Here is a 23,194-nt window from a genome sequence, read left to right as displayed (position 1 = left end):
CCACATTTGTCTGTGTGTGTGGTAAGTAGAAACCAGATATTGTTTTATTACATACCCCTTGTTAAAACACTTTGCATTAAGAATGTCCATACTGGTTTTTGTTTTTTCTTTTCTTTTTCTAATACCTTTATTTGAAGTGGTTTTTCAGACCCTACCTTAAAGACACATTAACACTCTGTGCTTGAGTCATTAAGGAGAGCAAAGGATAAAAAATAAGTAAATGTTCTAGTGGACAAAGCATGTTACAATGTAATGTGTCAATGTATTTTTTGGTTATTTTTGGAACAAAACATAAATATCTTCACATTTAAAAGATCAGTGGTCAAATCATGTGCAAGCTTAGTCAAGGGTTGATTATCTAAGGTATGGTAATTCAAAATGGGAATATGAATAGACATGGTCTGGTGTGTTACTGAAATGGTTTATATGTGTAATAGGGGAAAAACCATGGCTACCTGTATTTTACCTTTACAATGTGTGTAGAAAGTATAGCTTCATGCCTCTAAGTTTAGCCTTAATGTCTTTAGCTAAATGCACGTTAATGGGGTAGTTTAAATCTACAGCCTAATGTGGCAACATAATTGATGTTTGGCTTTTCTACAGTTTATTGATCAGCACATAGTGTGTTGAGAAGTGCACATTATTGACACTTTATTTGTTTTTCTTATATCTACAGCCTTTAGATTACACTTGGCCTGCAGTGCTGGCTTTTCTGCCATTGCACTTCCTTTTGGAGTTGGTGGATGTTGCCATGGTGAAGGGTGTTATCAAATGTAAGTAGTATAGTGCTATCTGCACTAAAATGTGATTGGCCAGTGAGTGTGCTCCATACAATAATGTTGTCGTTACTAAGCCTGCAATGTGTGGTTGCACAAACAAAACATATGGGCAGATGCTAGCTATGTAACATATGGGTTTGGTGTTTCAAATTAAGTCAGATAGTGCATTCAGAATCCTAGGTATAGTCCAAACACACAAGCCATTATTATACACTATAATATTACCGGCTTTTTTACACATGCCAATACAGTGCTCAACCTCTTGATATCAAAATGCAAGTTGTCTGAGCTAATATTGCCATATTAATTTGTTGCCTTTCGTTCAACAGGGTGTGTTGGCGTGGATTTTGGATTTGTGCAATTCGTGTCTCACTACATGTTGTTGAATTTCTCCAGAGCTCCAAGCCTGCTTATGTCTCTCTTCAGTCTGACCAGATTGTCATCTCTTAATCCAAGGAACTTTTACACACACAGACCATTACCTTGTTTGCTTTGTTTTTGTCAGCACATTTCAATTCATATATGTAATAAATCTAGCCTATGCTGCAAATGTGTCAGCAATCAGTTGTCATGCCATTTTGTACCATTACTACAGTGCACTGATTAATATTTTAATACCCATAAATCCATGTGTAGTGCTTTCAAAACTATTGTGGAACAGGTTTTATTTTAAATGAATATATGAAATCTAGGTGTGGTTATTTTCTCCTTTGCCACAGATACACCATAGCCTACAAACACGCTCAATGGGGTAAATGTATAGTTTTAGAAAATGTCTATAGTGTGGAGGTTTGTATGTGTGTTTGGTGATTAGTAGTAAATTGTTTGGACACTTTCAGCTTTGAGAGCGAACATGTGATGTGCGTAGGAATATAGGCATCACATTACAGGTAAATGTATATAAAGAAAGCAAAAATGTTAGCAGTGTCAGGTCACACACTACCAACTTTTGGCCCTTGGCCAAATGGGATAACAATATTTATCGCTTGTGCTAGTGGCACTTTGTTTCAAAGTGGTCCAACACCCACATGACAGACACAAACCCCACACTAACAATTATGGGGAATGCATTAGGGCACTAAGCTAGTGGAGTCTTGCTACAAGGCCATAATACCATCACCTAGGGCCTGATTCATTAGTAATCTTATCTTGTGCAAAAGGTAAGATGCTTATTGTTACGAAGAAACAGGGAGATAAGAGTGAAGCAAAGATGGATTTTCATCCTAACGTAAGAAATTCTTTACTTATGCAGTGGATTTTGCTTATCTCCCTTTTCTGAGCATGAACAGAGTGGATTAGCTTAAGATAAGCAAAAAATGACAGATAAGATCCTTAATGAATCAGGCCCCTAGTTTGCTAATTGGTCAAGGCAGCTATATGTAAACTTACAGCCAACATAGATACTCCACATGAGAACTAGTTACATTAGTCTGATTACACATTGTTAGGCAGCAGTCACTTGACATGTTTGCTGAACCTGATAATGTAGGTCTCCAATGTTATTGTGGTGTAGAAATGTGAAATTTATTCTCAATACCATTTTCATGTAGCTTGCCCTCTGAAAGTGAAAAGTAGTGACAAATTAACATTCCACCTTTTGTTTCTCTTCAAAGTGTGTGTCGTAATACCACCTATGTCTGTTTAAACATGCTAGTCAATGTTAACAATAATTTGCAGCATTTGTCCATGCCTTGGGCAAGGGAAGTACAAAGCCATAATGTACAGATATCCTCCCTTTAGGATTATGGCTCCATGTTTAAATTCCTTTACCACCATCTAATCCAGGGGTGGGCAAACCTGTCCTCAAGGGCCATATCCAGGTCATGTTTTTAGGATTTCTTTAATCATGTACAGCTGAGTTAATCTATTTGGCTGGGTCAGTAATTATCCCACCTGTTTCTACAGACAGAAATCCTCAAAACATGAACTGGATATGGTCCTTGAACAGGTTTGCCCACCCCTGATCTAATCCAAGAGTGTTGGGCCGAGCACACAGTAATTTGAGGGATTAATGGCTGGTAGATATTGTTGATGTTTACATTGTTAGGTGAGGCATCCAGTTTTTTTGGCCTATAGAGGGTGAACGTGTGCAATGGGTACCTGTGTCTGTATTGGCAAGAAATCACAACATACCAAGCTTCAAATGATATGTTGCCCGTTCTATAAAATAGCTTGGCCTTGCATAAATGTTTTCCAAAACTGGAAGGGAGCCAAATCCAAGTGACGTGCCCACTTTAACAATGAATGTATCAGTGTACATTACGTAAGAAACTCTAGGGTCTGTTTGTTATAATAATGTATTCAAGGTTCCAGATTGGTTTAAACTATCATGGATTGGGGGGATCAGATCATAGAGTTTGGAAAAGTCTTTACAGGATAGAGGAGTTTGGTGGACAAACTACCTCTTGGAGTCTACTTACTTGTATTACAGAGTGTGCTTCTTTGCCTGACCAAACCATATCTATACTCCAAGCTTTTTCATTTGCGTCTTACATGATTAGTCAGACACACAGCACTACATACACCCTTATAGTGTGTCAAACTGTCACGTTCGTCTATTTCTTGATCCGAATCAGGGACCCTTGGGATTACCTGCAGCAGGTCTGAATCTGAACAGAGCAGCCTGGATGATCTTCCTGCTCATGTTCTTGCTGATTGTCCAATCTAGCAGGGGAATGAGCAGTCTGAGAATGTGGACACAAACACTGATTTTGTAATGCAGCCAGAAACACTGGGGCCAATAACTATCCACTGGAGAGAAGTGTGTTGTTCAGGCAATGAACAGATCACAGCAGCAGCTTTAAATAGTTTGTCCCAAGCAACTATTGGCTGAGCACTTAATGGGATCACAGGTGCTGAATCTGGTTGATCTGGAATGATCACCTGACTGCATCCAAGATGCCTGTGCACATGCAGCAGAACAAACAGTGTGTGTTTGATTACAAACGGAGCTGTGGAGGCCGGGAATGTTGCTGACGACCAGAAGGCACCCAGGTAGCCATGATATGACAGCGGCTGATGGGGTAAGTGCACCTAAGATCCAAATGTGAGACCCAACCTATATGTGCTTAGTGCAATAAGGTCATGAGGTTACATGTAAACAACTGTTATGCTAAATGACGTCCAGTGTACCACACACTGTGCATTAGCACTATTCTTAAATACAAATCCCTTATTAGATTTTTAGAATTAGCACAGATTATTACCTGTACAAAATAGTAGTTAACAATATTTGTCCTGTGCCATCATGGGAAAAATTTTTTTTTTATTTATTTTGGTTACCTTAACACCTGTCTTTTGTGGCTCCTTTGTGTCAGGTTACAGTTTGCAAATGCAATACTTTCTTGACAGAATGATTTGCCCTACCTCTAAAGGGGCACTGTAGTTGCACGTTGTGTTTGCAATTATTTAGTCAGGCAAATAAAGAAACACTGTGGCAAAAGCATTAAGAAGCTTACCTTGATACACTTCTTGTTTAAGTCTTCTTCAGCAAACCATGGGCCAGAATCATTCTGGAAAGGTAAGGCAAAGTAACTAAGCAAGGGCAAAGCATGTGAGTTTGGAGGGGTATGTAAACCAAAAATGTCATTGGAGATGTAATTTTGGGGTAGGAGAGGTCCTACCTGACATGAAAATTTCAGTGTACAAATAAGCTATCAAGTATTTGTGCGGTACATTAGGATACAGACATTTATTTTTTTTCGTGCTCTAAACCTATTGCTAATTTGCACCACTTGCATTTCAAAAGGCTTTTGAGCAGCATTCAGAAATATGTATCCTTGACATCTAGGTTCATTACTCAATCAGGGCCATGGCATGGTTTTGGTCAGCACACTGATATTAGGTACATATTTGTTTGAATACGTTAATGAATCAGCCAGTTTGTTTGGAGATTATACTTTGGTTAGACTTGATAACAAGTATTGTTATTAAAAAAAACATTATGGAATCTGCCGTACAAAATAAATACACATTTCAGTAGTAGGAATTTTTTTATTACAAAAAAAAATATATACATATTTTCGTCATATATTAAACTATATTTATTAGGTTAAAACAATACAAATTATTTTTTCCGTGTCTTTTTAAAGGGGGTTGGAAGGGAGGCTCCCCTACTCCGACTTCTTGTCACCCGTGATGTAGAGGAGTCAGAGGAACCAGGCAATGGGGCAAGGCAAGCGGGTTGTGTCCGACGAGGTGAAGGTGCAGGGTCAGGGGATGGGGATGGGGCCACGACAGGCGATGGGGAAGTGGGCACAACAGGGGATTGGCCATAGCCATGAGCAAAGGCTAAACACATAAAACGACATAATTCGGGGTCAGGGAGGGCGGACGCGACAGACACATCAGGGAGGGCGGAGGCGACAGACAACTGGGTATGGGGGCTGCCGAACAAATAATCTGAGCTGGGTGAAGGGATTGTGCCGGAGGTGCGTTGGGAGTGGGCATGCAAGATATCACCCAGGAGTGTTGCAATATTTGTCACTGAAGTATTTAAATTATCCATTTTGGTGGCGAGTGTCGTCAGTAAAGAGGTGTGTGTGCTCATGAAATCGGAGAGTGTGTTAGTGAGACTGGTGATTTGCTGATCCGTGTGTTGGACAGTGCTTGATATTTGTGACAGGTGAACATTCTGTGCAAGAGTGACGTCTTTAAGATTTTGGGCTGCGTGTGCGAGTGTCCGCTGCCTTACATATTCAGCTGGAGGCAGCTAAGGCTCCTCCACATCACGGGCAACTTCATCATCCACTGGTGAAGCAGGCGCCTGCTGCTCACATGCTGTAGAGAGATAATAATTAAAATAAAGTAATTAGAATCAATGAGTAAGGTGCGATATTATATTGGCAAAAACATCTTACAACGCGTGATGTAGCATTGGTAAAGTGTCAGCTTCCCTTGAATGTGCTAGCAGCCCTTTCCGCTCCCCAAATACAAACATTGCCACTTATGGTCTGACATTTTAGGATGAGCCCTACATATTGAGACCATTTGTCTTCAGTGTGTAAATTTAATTTCCTACTATGTGATAGGCAAACACATTGTGCAATTGAAGTTTACCTTCACACACACATCCTGAGAGTTGACACTTTTACTCAGACAGATACAAAGCTTTACAGACATTAAGTAAGCAAACTCATCATGTACCTAGTGGAGCGGCCTCTCCTGTTCGGGGTGGGCTAGAGCCAGTGTCTATGTCGCCCACCCCAACTATCTCCACCAGGGCTATTGCAGCCCTCGCCCGCTCCTCGAGGGGTGTTAAAGTAGTACGTAGTCGAGGCCCCCCACCAGTGCCTTGAGCATGCCTGTGAATCTCAACAAGCTTCGCTTTCAGGCGTCCTTTATAGTCTGCCCATCTGTGGAATAGACAAACATTATTGCCTCACATAGTACCTTCAACTCAAAATGACACATTTTTCAATCAAATACATTGCACATTTGCTAATCACACCAATTTAACCTTCACATACAGTAATACAGATTTTGCTCTTTTGAAGCGCGTATAATGTGGTAAACATATTATGTCAATGTGACCAAGGGCCATGGTGTTAGTTTCTGAAAACAAAGGGCCTGATCAACAAATGCATTGGAGTCACAAGGTGGTTTCACCTCACAGGTGACTAATGCTACTATGTCACAATATCCATATTTATCTCTAGCGATATATATATATATTATTTGACAAATAGACACAGTCAGTAAAGTTAAATAGGGCTATTATTTTTAAATTTAATTTGTACCTTTTCTGTACTTCAACCTTTGTACGCTCATACGGAGATATTTCATTGATGAGCCTTGTGATTTCCTGCCAATGCGTTTGGCGCTCACGTCCGGTTATTTGGCGGTTCCCACTGTGGAACCTCGCCAGAACCCCTTCTACCAGCACCTCCAGCTCCTCCTGTATGAAGTTGTTTTTACGCCTAGTTGGCAGCCCTGGTGCCTCCACATTACTTGGGCCAGCATCAGACATATTCCTATTTCAAAGATAAGTTGTGTCTTTATAGGCAATGCACACAGTCAGGTGGTGATACAGAATCTAAGCACATTCCCCCCCTACATAAGGTACAATTTCACAAACTTCTAACTAGGTCTAAAACACATGCCCCTTATTATAATAAACATTGTGGTTTGTCTATTTAACGGCCATTTAGTTTGACCGCTGCATTTTGACTGACATATTAGTCAAATACTATAGCAACATTCTCCTACTACTACTACTACTACTCTTCACTTTTCAAACCATAAAATTGGTTTACAGGTTAGCAACACACCAAAATTAAGGATATCACTCAGTTGCAAACCCTATATTGTGTAATTATTATTAATATTTGGTTACAAATCAGCCAGCAACACACTTAAGTGTGTACTCCAAATGCAATTGTGGAGGTATGTGGGCAAAATAAGTGTATACATTTGGACCCATGTGTCCATCAATGCAATGAGCTAGTTATTATGCCGTTGAACATGGATAAGTTTCAAAAGAACTTAGCATACTGTAGGCTACTATTGAAAACTTTACATGTTAAATGTGAGGCCAGAGGCCCTTTGCTTACCAGTTTTTTTTACATTCCGGCCACACATATTGCAGAGCAAACAGTTTGCTACATTAGGAGATAAAAATATTTTTGCACTATCCAGAAATTTCAGATAAATTATTATACTTACTTGTCTCCAAAGTTTGGCACAAAAGACAAAAAATATTTTGATAGTCAACTGGGTAATGCGTGGTATGGCCTGCAATAAAAAAACCAAATTAATTTTTATAAGCAAGGAAAGGTAATGTGGTAAACCAAACTAACCTCCTAATTTGATTATGGATAAGGTTCAAAAGAACTTAGCATACTGTAGGCTGAAAACTTTATTGCAGAGCAAACAGTTTGCTACATTAGGAGAACACAAAAAATACTAAAATCTTACAATCTCTGATTTAGTTTGGTACTTACTGTTTGTTGTTGGCTTCTTAGACCAATCATCCAAATGTAATGAAATCTTGACTGTGCTCTATCCAGGCTAAAAAGTGAATGAACAGGCACTAGACCAAAGCACAGGTGGGTTTAAATGGAGTGTTAATTTAATAAACCAGGTGTACACTCTTCTTCCTAATTGCGGAGCACACGGTACTCGTCTCAGTGCAGGCGCCCGCCATGTTCTTGGTGGGAGAGACAATCAGAGTCACAACACAGGTGTGTGAAAGCTCCGCGTGTGACGTGAGCACGCCCATACGTGCTCAGCGAACCAATCGGAACGCAGAGGCCCCCATTTTGTGTTATAGACATTATACCAAAATGAGGGCTGCAATTTTCAGCAGGCGTGAGCTGAGAGTCCTTGCAGAGGGTATGGACAATGTACCCTCTGGACGGTATGTGTCCAACGAGGTGAAGGTGCGGGCCTATCAAAGGGTCCGCAGACGCCTCCGCCTCCGATACAACATTCGGCGGAGCACCGTTCAGCTCCAACGGCGGTGGAGCGATCTCCGGCGCCGCCAGCCCCAGCTTCTGGAGGAGCTCTGTAGGGAGATCAGAATAAGTGAGTTCTCTACTAATCGCCAAAAAAAAGTCAACATATATATATATTTGCTCTATGGCCCTGATTCATGAAGGATCCTTAACTTGAGAAACTTCTTATTTCAGTCTCCTGGACAAAACCATGTTACAATGCAAGGGGTGCAAATTAGTGTTCAGTTTTGCACATAAGTTAAATACTGACTGTTTTTTCATTTAGCACACAGATACTTGATAGATTATTTGTACACGGAAGTTTAAAGTTGATATTTGTGTGCTACATGAAAAAGCAGTCAGTATTTAATTTATGGTCAAAACAGATTACTAATTTGCACCCCTTGCATTGTAACATGGTTTTGTCCAGGAGACTGAAATAAGAAGTTTCTCAAGTTAAGGATCCTTAATGAATCAGGCCCTATGTTTGTAAATATGTTCACCCTAAACACCTGACATGGCCTACATAACAATGTGCAAGCACACTATAAAGGTCATGCCCCTTCCAGTGCACCCAAAAAGCTTTGGCTCCTGTGTCCTAAATGTGTCTGCTAACCATTTACTGACCTAAATGTTTTTGTGTGACAATTCTCACCATTAAGTGTGGTTTAGGAAATCAGGCATTCTAAGTCTTGACCCGAGTGCTGTAACTTGCTAGTCTAACCTTAAAAACATTTTGGAGTGGAAGATGTGTTGTCATTATTGGGCCAAGATTTAAAAGGCACGTTTCAAATACAAAACACCTTAGTGTTTAGACTGATTTTTGCAAGCTCCCATAAGATGCAAACAGATTAGATAGTGTGCTAGATATAGCTAATCAATCATTACTTAACTGCCTATTTAGACTCTTTTAGACTGTAAGGTAGTCCCAACAAAGGGTGATTTCCAAAGTATACTCAACATTCAAAGCTTTTTGACCTCCATCCACTAATTCGGTGGTCCTGTAAAGAGAGAACTAATTGACCAGGGCCAAGGGAGTTTGATGACTTAAAAGCACCTACATGAAAAAAACATACTACGGCCAAATGTGAACAAAACCTAATTAGGCGGCCAGTAGTATGTTTGGGGAGTGTGGTAGACAACACATGCAAATATGGAGCAAGCCTCCAAACTCCACACATATGTAACTATCATCAGGGAGTTGAACTCCTGACCCCAGTGCTGTGAGGCAGACGTGCTAACTACTAGACCACAGTGCTGGGCTGACAAGTCATGTGAAATGCTTTGTGTTCATCATGTTTACCTCCTTGCATTGTTAGTAGCAAATATTTATGCCTGCTGACAATGTAAAGTTGATTAAATATGTATGATCACCTGATTGTCAAAATACAATAGTTTTTTTCAAATGGTGATTGTGTTAACATGTCCTTTTGTTTATATTTCCTTTTTTCAAACAGACCGAGCACGCTGGGAACGCCGCCAACGCCGCCGGGCATTCGTCGAGGCGCAGGCAGCTGAGGAGGAGGAGGAGGAGCAGCAGCCAGTGGCGGTGGCAGTGCCACTGTCATCGGAGGAGGAGGAGGCGGCAGTGGCAGTGTCGCAGGAGGAGGAGGAGGCGGTGCCAGTGGCAGTGTCGCAGGAGGAGGAGGAGGAGGCGGTGCCAGTGGCAGTGTCGCAGGAGGAGGAGGTGGCAGTGTCGGAGGAGGAGGAGGAGGCGGTGCCAGTGGCAATGGCAGTGGAGGAGCAGGAGGAGGAGGAGGCGGTGCCAGTGGCAGCAGCGGTGGAGGAGGACGAGGAGCAGGCTGACCGGGAGCCCCAGGATTTAGCGGACTCCACATCAGGCAGCCAAGAGGCAGTGGAGTTGGAAGATTGTAAGTATTTGCGATAAGTGATGGACATAGTTATACAAGATTGACATGTGCATTATACTTGTACATAATCCCTGCTGTGACATATGTTGATTAAATGGTGCCTTAAATGCCACAGGTCGAACACTTATAATATCTGCCTATACATTTTAGGCGCATTAAACACTCAAACCACAGCCATAGCCATCTTAACACATGGGCACGCAGGGCATTGGGCAAAACAATGTGGCCGCTAGCCTGGTCAACTCGTCAGTATATTAATGACTTGTTTATAAAATCTAATATACACCAAAATCGTTTGAATTCCTGTGAGTGATTGTATAGGTAGTGGCCCATGTAGTGCATAGGACCTGGGGCCAATAATGCTGGATAAGACAACCCTGTACATGGCCCTCTCCCCGTGGCTCACCAGAATTTAGTACATTGATTCAAATGCCTTCTCGATGTCTAATGTGCGTGCAAATGGTTTTGTGGCCAGAGGCCTAAGTTTTGAAAGTAATGTAACAGTAAACATCTCTAGTAAATCCTGTCTGTTTGATGAAATATGTATCCATGTATGTAATGTTTAATTTCTGATTTCTTTCAGCACCCACTGAGGAAGCTGCCAATTGGGCTCCACCACCACCCACCGCAGCAGAACTTATGGCCCACATGGGTGAATTAGCGGACGACCTGGAAGGCCTCCACCTACATTTGGCAAACATTGTAGCCAACATTCGCTTCAAATTGGCGTACTCTGGGTCATTTGAATGATAAATTTTTTTGTATTTTTTTTTCTGATGTAAATAGTTCATAAACATTGTTGCGTTGTACAAATATATACGTTTATCAAAAAACAAACCTTGGTGTGTGTGTCTTTATTCATCTCATTACACAACATGTGGGTATAAATAATAGTCCGAAAAGAGTAATGAAGAAAGATGTTTTGCTTATAACATCATTTGTATAGCACAAAAGGATTTCTTTAGCTGTTTGCATGTTATCCAAAAGTAACATGTGCCCTCCACGAACAAGCCACCCCTATAAGAGGTATTGCATCTGTAGGCCCTGTGTGCAAGATAAAATCCAAAAATGTCAAACGCTCTAGCTAGTTACCAATTCCCCCAAATACATATGTCATTGTAGTGATAGTCCAAGGTTACATTCAAGTAACAGAGCAAAGCCAGTGACACATTGAAGAGAGCCTCGAAAGTGTACCCAGAAGTGGCGTCAGTGGTGTAAGGCAGAAGTGCAAGCGAGGCAAAGGACCATGGTACTGGAGTGTGGAGAGCGGCCTGTTTGGATACAGCTGAGTACATGACATAACGTGTACGCCATGGATCCAGATGAAAGTCTATTTGCTGACAATGTTGCATTTACCTCCAAGGAAGCTGTCACCTACAACACCCCCCCCCCTCTTAGTCCATTTAGAATACTCAATGTCAGCATGCACCTAATACTGTGCATGTGAAGTATAGGCCGTGAGGCTTCTTGGATTTTCCCTCCAAATAAATATTTACTTTCAATACAGTATAAATCAGAGGGCATATTTTACAATATGGTTGAGCGTGTATAACAAATGCAAAATAAAAAAAGAAAGCATTGTGTCCCATTTCTTGTTAGGATAATGATTCCAGTCCACACATTAGTTATGGGTATGCTCAGTATTTGAACTCATGTCTGCTGTGTTGTGAGTCCAAAGTGCTAACCAGTGAGCTACCTGTGATATTGGTATTTTGTAAGTAATTTGTGTGAATAATGTAGAGTAGTATTAAGTGTGAGGTGTCTGTGTAGCACGCATGCTGTATTGTTGGTGTTGTCTGTGTATTTTTATGTCTCAGGTTGGGGTAGCGGGTAGCTGTCCCCATTTGCATACAGTCATTCCTGAGTTGTAATCCAGACAGAAACCCTTCCTCTGTGTGGAGGTTGTATATACACTCTTGTGTGTATCCTTTATGGAAGAGTATGCTATGCATTCATTTTGCTGAAAAGGCAAAGATGTATTCACACCACATACATTTTAATACATTCGTTATTTATGTGTTTTTAATGTAGCCATGTGCATGCATTTTGCATACTATACGGCGACTTGAAATCGAAGAAATCCTAAACACAGATCGTGAGCAATGTGTTTTTTACAAGTGTGTATTAGGTTAATTAGTAGCAAAGGAAAAACAACCGTCCAGAGTGTTGCACATCATTGTTATTTGTCAGTGATTAATCAGTAGAGAGCTATGTTGTAAAAATAAGCCCCAGGCATTTATGTTGTGTTGTGTGTAAACAAACTGTTGGTCCCTCCCACAGTGGGCGTGAGGTTTGCATTGCTTGGCTTGTCGTCAATCAGTTGAGAGCCGTCGCTTATGCGTGTAGCATGTTTAAAGATCCGCAGGTGGGTGTGTTTTCTAACGTTTGCGCTGCTTATTTCCGTCACTTAGACCACATGGGGGTGTGTTTTTGCTGTTTGAGGTGCTTATTTCGGTTTACGTCACTCAAAGTATGCAAGGCAGATGCGTATGCGTTTGCGAACTTTGATGAATCGGGCCCCTGATCTTTATCTGTGCCCTAAAAGAAATGGATATGCATCAGTACAGACATCCATTGGTCTCCCAAAATATACAATAGTTTCTCTTCCTGCCATACACTCAACCCTCCAAACCATCAGTAATAAGAATTCTCATCAGAGCTATTCAGACGAACGAGATTCCATAAGATAAATTCATCATGTCAGTGGGAGGGCAGAATAAAGAAGGGAAGTTTTACTCAACTCACCTTTGACACCCTTCAGTGTAGATCCAACATAAACCATCACATTCCAGTTCAAGGATCACAAATCATCTATCCAGGGCCTTAATTAGGGCTGTGCAACAGGGGCCACCGCAACGCTTAATGGGGTGGGGGGGGGGGGGGGGGGGGAGAGGAACAGTTTAGAAATATTTTAGGTACGTTTGGTTAAAAATGAGGTCTAGGGGGGGGCGGAATTTGCCTTTCTCGCTCCAGGCGCTAGAATTCCAAGTTACGGCTCTGCATTTATCCATCAACATCCTGCAAATAAATACACTAGTTAGAATCTGAGAGAAAGACAAAGCTCTAGAACCAACAGCTTCAGGAGTTCTATGCTTTTCATTGTTCTTTCAAAGTGAGCTAGTTTGACTCATCACTGCAGATGAAAGCAAAGTACAAAGGCCTCAAATATTATGGTAATATCATGGCGGCCTGAATAAACTAGTGAAAGTACCCCATTATTGAATTGTACATGCAGGTGAGGTAGCCTGAATCATAGATGGGGAAAAATTGCCTAAATAAGCAGAAGGCTGCCAACAAGTAGTCCCTAAAATGTAGTTGGTGTATTCATAAGATTCAAGGGGGGGTATTCATTTGTTAGCGAGATCCCCGGAAAACGAGCGCTCGAAAAATATTAGCGTTAATACGGTAATTACTCGCTGAATTTCATCTCGCAGCCAGGGAGCTGCGAGATGAAATTCAGCGAGTAAACTACCGTATTAACGGTATTTACGCGCGTATTACCGCTAATATTTTTCGAGCACTCGTTTTTCAGGGGATCTCGCTAACAATTGAATACCCCCCATGGTATCTCTTTTGAATACCCTTGACTATTATACACAAGGTAACAATGTTGCACTTATTAAATAGCCTGTGATTCTATTGCACAAAAACGGACTCTAGGTGGCAGCAATGGATAATATATTTAAAGTATCTTTATCATAGATAACATTTATAAAGGTATGTTGTGTGAAGTAGGATAGATGGCCAAATATATTAAACACTGCTATTCAGTAGTGTTGTATAGTATATATTACATAGACAGTGTATAGTTAGAATCTGCTCTCACATCGCTATCTGCTTGTACATCGGGTCACTGCTATTCAGAGATTTTGACTGATCAGTGCCTAAATAGATAGGCGCAGTCCGCTCATAGTATAGGGACACATTTATCATAGTTCGGCAAAAATGAAAAATCATTATTAATCCTTATCGCATGGATAAGGATTGAACCATTTGTCATGTTTCTGTGATCCTTTTTTAATAAATTTGTCACCTGCATCTCTAAACCTGTGCCAGTTTGAGAAGAGGGGTGACTTGGGGTTGTGTATTATGAATAGAGATGCTCACTGACCCCCGTGTTTTGGTTTTGTATCTGGATTACCATTTTGTTTTGGTTTTGCCAAACCGCCCTTGTGTGTTTTGGTTTTGTTTTGTTTTGCAATTTTGTTTAAAAAAAACAATGTTTTTGGACATAAAATAACCAAATTTAGTGCTCCCCCTGTTTCTTGGATAAGTAATGTAATTGTAAAGCTATATAATTATGAAAAAAACAGTTTAATTCCTGGTAGGCCTTCATTAATTCTATACACAAACCAGATTGTCTTTCTCTCCATCTATGCATATTGGCAATGCAGCCATCGTCTTTTGGTATATATTACACCCTACACTTATAGTTAAATATCTAAAGAAATGGACAAAGGCAGTTTGGTTTCTGTCTCTCTAGGCCCCCCTCCACTTGTAGAAAATAGTAAAAAATTCAGCTGTTATAGACTGTACAATATAAATTGAAATATACACAGAGTGACCCCAAACTGCCTTTGTCTGCCTTTGTAGTTTCACAACACACACAGATTTTGAAATAAAATAAATTGCCCTATTTTAGTTCTAGGTCGTAATATAGTTAGGAAATTCTTCTGAAATCCATTGTGAGAAACACCCCTCACCCCTATAATAACTGACACAAATGTCTGCTATAAACACCAACCACTGAATGACTGTGACCCTTCCCTTAGCCACTAGCCAATCACAAGTGTCCAGCGTGGGAATATGCATGTGATTGGCTGAGCAGCTTATGGGACATGTCACACATATGCGTGTTTGGGCGCAGTAAGAAAAGGGTCACTGAAGAAGATACAACGCTCTCTTGCGGTTACCGCCATCATGACGCAATAAGCTATATGCTTACAGGTGACACAACCGCGCAAAACTAGACGAAGACACAGAATTTGCTCTGCAGGCCGTAATGTTATAATACACCCCCCCCCCCCCCCATCTCTGAGTGAGAACACAGAGCAACAAATGCAGCAATCAATGCTCACAAGTGATGACAGATTTATTGCAAACATAAAGATGGGGCCTATTCAGTTTTGTCCCAGTACCCCAGGTCTTTTTGTTCTTATTAAAAATTCCCATTGTAAACTAATGTGCCCACGAGAGACCTGATCAGTTCACTGAGCTGCAATGAGTGAACTGCAGCGTATAACCAACAGGGAGCACAGTATGTTTTGGAAAATATACTATAGATTAATAACAATGACCAAATATTTCATATTATCTGTATAAAAAATGTACTAGGTCCTGGAACTCAATTTTACAGTACAACTTTCAGTGTTTTTACTGTGGTTTTAATAATAAAAATAATATAATAATGACTATAATAACATAATAAACATTACTTTACTGCACTGATTTTTTCCAAATCACTTTATCATCTCTTAAAAGAACTTGTAGAAGTTTCCTCCTAATTAGTTCCACCCCGAATATCTGATTCCACCAACTCATTGCAGCCAGTGGGAGAAATCCACCGTTCGCTCGCTACTGCGCATGCTCAGAATCAGCCGATAGCTCGCTACTGCGCATGCTCAGAATCAGCCGATAGCTCGCTACTGCGCATGCTCATAAGCCACCGGTAGCTCGCTACTGCGCATGATAAGAATCAGTCAATAGCTCGCTACTGCGCATGTTCAGAATCAGCCGATAGCTCGCTACTGCGCATGCTCAGAATCCACCGGTTGCTCGCTACTGCGCATGCTAAGAATCAGTCAATAGCTCGCTACTGCGCATGTTCAGAATCAGCTGATAGCTCGCTACTGCGCATGCTCAGGAACCACCGATAGCTCGCTACTGCGCATGCTCAGAATCAGTCGATAGCGCGCTACTGCGCATGCTCAGAATCCACCGGTTGCTCGCTACTGCGCATGCTCAGAATCAGCCGATAGCTCGCTACTGCGCATGCTCAGGAACCACCGATAGCTCGCTACTGCGCATGCTCAGAATCAGTCGATAGCTCGCTACTGCGCATGCTCAGAATCCACCGGTTGCTCGCTACTGCGCATGCTCAGAATCAGTTGATAGCTCGCTACTGCGCATGCTCAGAATCCACCGGTTGCTCGCTACTGCGCATGCTCTGAAAAAGTCGAAAGCTAGTTACTGCGCATGCTCAGAATCCCCGGTAGCTCGCTACTGCGCATGCTCAGAATCAGTCGATAGTTTGCTACTGCGCATGCTCAGAAGCCACCGTTTGCTCGCTACTGCGCATGCTCAGAATCAGTCAATAGCTCGCTACTGCGCATGTTCAGAATCAGCTGATAGCTCGCTACTGCGCATGCTCAGAATCTACTGATTGCTCGCTACTGCGCATGCTCAGAAGCAGTCGATAGCTCGCTACTGCGCATGCTCAGAATCCACGGTTGCTCGCTACTGCGCATGCTCAGAAAAGGTCAAAAGCTAGCTACTGCGCATGCTCAGAAATAGTCGATAGCTCGCTACTGCGCATGCTCAGAATCAGCCGATAGCTCGCTACTGCGCATGCTCAGAATCAGTCGATAGCGCGCTACTGCGCATGCTCAGAATCCACCGTTTGCTCGCTACTGCGCATGCTCAGAACCAGCCGATAGCTCGCTACTGCGCATGCTCAGGAACCACCGATAGCTCGCTACTGCGCATGCTCAGAATCAGTCGATAGCTCGCTACTGCGCATGCTCAGAATCCACCGGTTGCTCGCTACTGCGCATGCTCAGAAATAGTCGATAGCTCGCTACTGCGCATGCTCAGAAGCAGCCGATAGCTCGCTACTGCGCATGCTCAGAATCCCCAGTAGCTCGCTACTGCGCATGCTCAGAATCAGTCGATAGTTTGCTACTGCGCATGCTCAGAATCAGCCGATACCTCGCTACTGCGCATGCTCAGAAGCCATCGTTTGCTCGCTACTGCGCATGCTCATAATCAGTCAATAGCTCGCTACTGCGCATGTTCAGAATCAGCTGATAGCTCGCTACTGCGCATGCTCAGAATCTACCGGTTGCTCGCTACTGCGCATGCTCAGAATCAACCGATAGCTCGCTACTGCGCATGCTCAGAATTCACCGATAGCTCGCTACTGCGCATGCTCAGAATCAGTCGATAGCTCGCTACTGCGCATGCTCAGAATCCATCGGTTGCTCGCTACTGCGCATGCTCAGAAAAGGTCGAAAGCTAGCTACTGCGCATGCTCAGAAATAGTCGATAGCTCGCTACTGCGCATGCTCAGAATCAGCCGATAGCTCGCTACTGCGCATGCTCAGAAACCACCGGTAGCTCGCTACTGCGCATGCTCAGAATCAGTCGATAGCTCGCTACTGCGCATGCACAGAAGCCATCGTTTGCTCGCTACTGCGCATGCTCATAATCAGTCAATAGCTCGCTACTGCGCATGTTCAGAATCAACCGATAGCTCGCTACTGCGCATGCTCAGAATCTACCGGTTGCTCGCTACTGCGCATGCTCAGAATCAACCGATAGCTCGCTACTGCGCATGCTCAGAATTCACCGATAGCTCGCTACTGCGCATGCTCAGAATCAGTCGATAGCTCGCTACTGCGCATGCTCAGAATCCATCGGTTGCTCGCTACTGCGCATGCTCAGAAAAGGTCGAAAGCTAGCTACTGCGCATGCTCAGAAATAGTCGATAGCTCGCTACTGCGCATGCTCAGAATCAGCCGATAGCTCGCTACTGCGCATGCTCAGAATCAGCCGATAGCTCGCTACTGCGCATGCTCAGAAACCACCGGTAGCTCGCTACTGCGCATGCTCAGAATCAGTCGATAGCTCGCTACTGCGCATGCTCAGAATCCACCGGTTGCTCGCTACTGCGCATGCTCAGAAGCAGCCGATAGCTCGCTACTGCGCATGCTCAGAAACCATCGGTTGCTCGCTACTGCGCATGCTCAGAAAAGGTCGAAAGCTAGCTACTGCGCATGCTCAGAAATAGTCGATAGCTCGCTACTGCGCATGCTCAGAATCAGCCGATAGCTCGCTACTGCGCATGCTCAGAAACCACCGGTAGCTCGCTACTGCGCATGCTCAGAAGCAGCCGATAGCTCGCTACTGCGCATGCTCAGAATCCACCGGTTGCTCGCTACTGCGCATGCTCAGAAGCAGCCGATAGCTCGCTACTGCGCATGCTCAGAATCAGTCAATAGCTCGCTACTGCGCATGTTCAGAATCAGCTGATAGCTCGCTACTGCGCATGCTCAGAATCTACTGATTGCTCGCTACTGCGCATGCTCAGAAGCAGTCGATAGCTCGCTACTGCGCATGCTCAGAATCCACGGTTGCTCGCTACTGCGCATGCTCAGAAAAGGTCAAAAGCTAGCTACTGCGCATGCTCAGAAATAGTCGATAGCTCGCTACTGCGCATGCTCAGAATCAGCCGATAGCTCGCTACTGCGCATGCTCAGAATCAGTCGATAGCGCGCTACTGCGCATGCTCAGAATCCACCGTTTGCTCGCTACTGCGCATGCTCAGAACCAGCCGATAGCTCGCTACTGCGCATGCTCAGGAACCACCGATAGCTCGCTACTGCGCATGCTCAGAATCAGTCGATAGCTCGCTACTGCGCATGCTCAGAATCCACCGGTTGCTCGCTACTGCGCATGCTCAGAAATAGTCGATAGCTCGCTACTGCGCATGCTCAGAAGCAGCCGATAGCTCGCTACTGCGCATGCTCAGAATCCCCAGTAGCTCGCTACTGCGCATGCTCAGAATCAGTCGATAGTTTGCTACTGCGCATGCTCAGAATCAGCCGATACCTCGCTACTGCGCATGCTCAGAAGCCATCGTTTGCTCGCTACTGCGCATGCTCATAATCAGTCAATAGCTCGCTACTGCGCATGTTCAGAATCAGCTGATAGCTCGCTACTGCGCATGCTCAGAATCTACCGGTTGCTCGCTACTGCGCATGCTCAGAATCAACCGATAGCTCGCTACTGCGCATGCTCAGAATTCACCGATAGCTCGCTACTGCGCATGCTCAGAATCAGTCGATAGCTCGCTACTGCGCATGCTCAGAATCCATCGGTTGCTCGCTACTGCGCATGCTCAGAAAAGGTCGAAAGCTAGCTACTGCGCATGCTCAGAAATAGTCGATAGCTCGCTACTGCGCATGCTCAGAATCAGCCGATAGCTCGCTACTGCGCATGCTCAGAAACCACCGGTAGCTCGCTACTGCGCATGCTCAGAATCAGTCGATAGCTCGCTACTGCGCATGCTCAGAAGCCATCGTTTGCTCGCTACTGCGCATGCTCATAATCAGTCAATAGCTCGCTACTGCGCATGTTCAGAATCAACCGATAGCTCGCTACTGCGCATGCTCAGAATCTACCGGTTGCTCGCTACTGCGCATGCTCAGAATCAACCGATAGCTCGCTACTGCGCATGCTCAGAATTCACCGATAGCTCGCTACTGCGCATGCTCAGAATCAGTCGATAGCTCGCTACTGCGCATGCTCAGAATCCATCGGTTGCTCGCTACTGCGCATGCTCAGAAAACGTCGAAAGCTAGCTACTGCGCATGCTCAGAAATAGTCGATAGCTCGCTACTGCGCATGCTCAGAATCAGCCGGTAGCTCGCTACTGCGCATGCTCAGAATCAGTCGATAGCTCGCTACTGCGCATGCTCAGAATCCACCGGTTGCTCGCTACTGCGCATGCTCAGAAGCAGCCGATAGCTCGCTACTGCGCATGCTCAGAAACCATCGGTTGCTCGCTACTGCGCATGCTCAGAAGCAGCCGATAGCTCGCTACTGCGCATGCTCAGAAACCATCGGTTGCTCGCTACTGCGCATGCTCAGAAAAGGTCGAAAGCTAGCTACTGCGCATGCTCAGAAATAGTCGATAGCTCGCTACTGCGCATGCTCAGAATCAGCCGATAGCTCGCTACTGCGCATGCTCAGAAACCACCGGTAGCTCGCTACTGCGCATGCTCAGAAGCAGCCGATAGCTCGCTACTGCGCATGCTCAGAATCCACCGGTTGCTCGCTACTGCGCATGCTCAGAATCAGTCGATAGCTCGCTACTGCGCATGCTCAGAATCCATCGGTTGCTCGCTACTGCGCATGCTCAGAAAAGGTCGAAAGCTAGCTACTGCGCATGCTCAGAAATAGTCGATAGCTCGCTACTGCGCATGCCCAGAATCAGCCGATAGCTCGCTACTGCGCATGCTCAGAATCAGTCGATAGCTCGCTACTGCGCATGCTCAGAAGCAGCCGATAGCTCGCTACTGCGCATGCTCAGAAACCATCGGTTGCTCGCTACTGCGCATGCTCAGGAACCACCGATAGCTCGCTACTGCGCATGCTCAGAATCAGTCGATAGCTCGCTACTGCGCATGCTCAGAAATAGTCGATAGCTCGCTACTGCGCATGCTCAGAATCAGTCGATAGCTCGCTACTGCGCATGCTCAGAATCCACCGGTTGCTCGCTACTGCGCATGCTCAGAAATAGTCGATAGCTCGCTACTGCGCATGCTCAGAAGCAGCCGATAGCTCGCTACTGCGCATGCTCAGAATCCCCAGTAGCTCGCTACTGCGCATGCTCAGAATCAGTCGATAGTTTGCTACTGCGCATGCTCAGAATCAGCCGATACCTCGCTACTGCGCATGCTCAGAAGCCATCGTTTGCTCGCTACTGCGCATGCTCATAATCAGTCAATAGCTCGCTACTGCGCATGTTCAGAATCAGCTGATAGCTCGCTACTGCGCATGCTCAGAATCTACCGGTTGCTCGCTACTGCGCATGCTCAGAATCAACCGATAGCTCGCTACTGCGCATGCTCAGAATTCACCGATAGCTCGCTACTGCGCATGCTCAGAATCAGTCGATAGCTCGCTACTGCGCATGCTCAGAATCCATCGGTTGCTCGCTACTGCGCATGCTCAGAAAAGGTCGAAAGCTAGCTACTGCGCATGCTCAGAAATAGTCGATAGCTCGCTACTGCGCATGCTCAGAATCAGCCGATAGCTCGCTACTGCGCATGCTCAGAAACCACCGGTAGCTCGCTACTGCGCATGCTCAGAATCAGTCGATAGCTCGCTACTGCGCATGCTCAGAAGCCATCGTTTGCTCGCTACTGCGCATGCTCATAATCAGTCAATAGCTCGCTACTGCGCATGTTCAGAATCAACCGATAGCTCGCTACTGCGCATGCTCAGAATCTACCGGTTGCTCGCTACTGCGCATGCTCAGAATCAACCGATAGCTCGCTACTGCGCATGCTCAGAAACCACCGGTAGCTCGCTACTGCGCATGCTCAGAAGCAGCCGATAGCTCGCTACTGCGCATGCTCAGAATCCACCGGTTGCTCGCTACTGCGCATGCTCAGAAGCAGCCGATAGCTCGCTACTGCGCATGCTCAGAATCAGTCGATAGCTCGCTACTGCGCATGCTCAGAATCCATCGGTTGCTCGCTACTGCGCATGCTCAGAAAAGGTCGAAAGCTAGCTACTGCGCATGCTCAGAAATAGTCGATAGCTCGCTACTGCGCATGCCCAGAATCAGCCGATAGCTCGCTACTGCGCATGCTCAGAAACCACCGATAGCTCGCTACTGCGCATGCTCAGAATCAGTCGATAGCTCGCTACTGCGCATGCTCAGAAGCAGCCGATAGCTCGCTACTGCGCATGCTCAGAAACCATCGGTTGCTCGCTACTGCGCATGCTCAGGAACCACCGATAGCTCGCTACTGCGCATGCTCAGAATCAGTCGATAGCTCGCTACTGCGCATGCTCAGAATCCACCGGTTGCTCGCTACTGCGCATGCTCAGAAATAGTCGATAGCTCGCTACTGCGCATGCTCAGAATCAGCCGATAGCTCGCTACTGCGCATGCTCAGAAACCACCGGTAGCTCGCTACTGCGCATGCTCAGAATCAGTCGATAGCTCGCTACTGCGCATGCTCAGAATCCACCGGTTGCTCGCTACTGCGCATGCTCAGAAGCAGCCGATAGCTCGCTACTGCGCATGCTCAGAAACCAACGATAGCTCGCTACTGCGCATGCTCAGAATCAGTCGATAGCTCGCTACTGCGCATGCTCAGAATCCATCGGTTGCTCGCTACTGCGCATGCTCAGAAAAGGTCGAAAGCTAGCTACTGCGCATGCTCAGAAATAGTCGATAGCTCGCTACTGCGCATGCTCAGAATCAGCCGATAGCTCGCTACTGCGCATGCTCAGAAACCACCGTTAGCTCGCTACTGCGCATGCTCAGAATCAGTTGATAGCTCGCTACTGCGCATGCTCAGATGCAGCCGATAGCTCGCTACTGCGCATGCTCAGAAACCATCGGTTGCTCGCTACTGCGCATGCTCAGAAACCATCGGTTGCTCGCTACTGCGCATGCTCAGAAAAGGTCGAAAGTTAGCTACTGCGCATGCTCAGAAATAGTCGATAGCTCGCTACTGCGCATGCTCAGAATCAGCCGATAGCTCGCTACTGCGCATGCTCAGAAACCACCGGTAGCTCGCTACTGCGCATGCTCAGAATCAGTCGATAGCTCGCTACTGCGCATGCTCAAAAGCAGCCGATAGCTCGCTACTGCGCATGCTCAGAAAAGGTCGAAAGCTAGCTACTGCGCATGCTCAGAAATAGTCGATAGCTCGCTACTGCGCATGCTCAGAATCAGCCGATAGCTCGCTACTGCGCATGCTCAGAATCCACCGGTAGCTCGCTACTGCGCATGCTCAAAAGCAGCCGATAGCTCGCTACTGCGCATGCTCAGAAACCACGGATAGCTCGCTACTGCGCATGCTCAGAATCAGTCGATAGCTCGCTACTGCGCATGCTCAGAATCCATCGGTTGCTCGCTACTGCGCATGCTCAGAAAAGGTCGAAAGCTAGCTACTGCGCATGCTCAGAAATAGTCGATAGCTCGCTACTGCGCATGCTCAGAATCAGTCGATAGCTCGCTACTGCGCATGCTCAGAATCAGTCGATAGCTCGCTACTGCGCATGCTCAGAAACAGCCGATAGCTCGCTACTGCGCATGCTCAGAATCCACCGGTTGCTCGCTACTGCGCATGCTCAGAATCAGTCGATA

The 23,194-nt window shown here is 45.1% G+C and overlaps 1 non-coding gene across 1 annotated transcript; it reads right to left on the bottom strand.

The window, feature by feature from the left end:
* Positions 1-12,712: 12,712 nt before the first annotated feature.
* LOC142104676 (small nucleolar RNA SNORD30) lies at positions 12,713-12,786 on the bottom strand. The gene has a single exon (XR_012679623.1). It is a non-coding gene; the product is annotated as a small nucleolar RNA SNORD30 (small nucleolar RNA).
* Between the last annotated feature and the right edge of the window lie 10,408 nt (positions 12,787-23,194).

This window comes from Mixophyes fleayi, chromosome 10 (assembly GCF_038048845.1).
Source record: "Mixophyes fleayi isolate aMixFle1 chromosome 10, aMixFle1.hap1, whole genome shotgun sequence".
Classification (NCBI taxonomy): Eukaryota; Metazoa; Chordata; class Amphibia; order Anura; family Limnodynastidae; genus Mixophyes; species Mixophyes fleayi.
The sequence above is the reverse complement of the archived record's forward strand: the minus strand, read 5'-3'. Positions and strand labels throughout refer to the sequence as shown.